The sequence below is a fragment of the Myotis brandtii genome, unplaced genomic scaffold (genome assembly GCF_000412655.1).
Source record: "Myotis brandtii unplaced genomic scaffold, ASM41265v1 scaffold343, whole genome shotgun sequence".
Lineage (NCBI taxonomy): Eukaryota > Metazoa > Chordata > Mammalia > Chiroptera > Vespertilionidae > Myotis > Myotis brandtii.
In genome coordinates, this window is record NW_005363209.1 from 3,634,143 (window position 1) to 3,635,093 (window position 951).

The 951-nt window shown below is 41.2% G+C and overlaps 1 long non-coding RNA gene across 1 annotated transcript in view; it reads left to right on the forward strand.

Moving 5' to 3' along the window:
* Positions 1-729: 729 nt before the first annotated feature.
* The window catches only part of LOC106726979, a 14,343-nt gene continuing 14,121 nt past the window's right edge, over positions 730-951 (forward strand). Inside the window, exon 1 of the long non-coding RNA XR_001363132.1 lies at positions 730-741. This is a non-coding gene — a long non-coding RNA (uncharacterized LOC106726979). The remainder of the gene's footprint in view (positions 742-951) is intronic.

The window sequence follows — 951 nt, forward strand, 5'->3', positions numbered from 1 at the left end:
TCTTTACCCTAGAGTTGTATTTATTAACATACATTGTGTTTGGGATGTGAAGATATCATTGTTAAATTGATAAAGATAAAAACCATCGTGCCAGTCTAGTCTTCTTCTTCTTCTTCTTTTTTTAATATATATTTTATTGACTTTTTACAGAGAGGAAGGGAGAGGGACAGAGAGTTAGAAACATCGATGAGAGAGAAACATCAATCAGCTGCCTCCTGCACACCTCCCACTGGGGATGTGCCCACAACCAAGGTACATGCCCTCGACTGGAATCGAACCTGGGACCTTTCAGTCCACAGGCCGACGCTCTATCCACTGAGCCAAACCGGTCAGGGCCAGTCTAGTCTTCTTTTAAAGAATCTGAAAGAGTATTCTAACTTGTAAAGAAGTAGAATGTATTTTTCCAAAAGTTAAGTTTAAGTCGTAGCAGCCGCAAATCCCTTAAACTTTTTATATTCTCTTACTAGATTTGGCAAACTATGTCCTGCAGGCCAAGTCCTTCCCACTGCTTATTTTTCTAAAAGAGCATCATTGAAATACAACATGTTACTCATTTATATGTTAGCCATGGTTTCTTTCAGAGTAAAAGAGCAGAATAAAGTTGTATCAGAGATCTCATGGACCACAAAGCTAAAATATTTACTACCTGGTAGGGGAAAAGTTTGTCTACCTCTAGTATGTAGTGATGTCCTCTACTGTGTAGCAATCTAATCTAATAAAAGACAAACATGCAAATTGACTGTACCTTTGCTATGCCTTAAGCCACGCCCACCAGCAATTCAGAGCAACTATATGTAAATTAACCCAACCAAGATGGCGGCCAGCAGCCACGGAGCTGGAGCGAGCAGGAGGCTTGGTTGCTCCAGTGATGGCAGAAGCCAAGCTTCCCGCCTGCCACGGCCGGCTCTTAGCAAAACTGAAGGCAACAAAGTTTCAATTATAGAAGGTAAA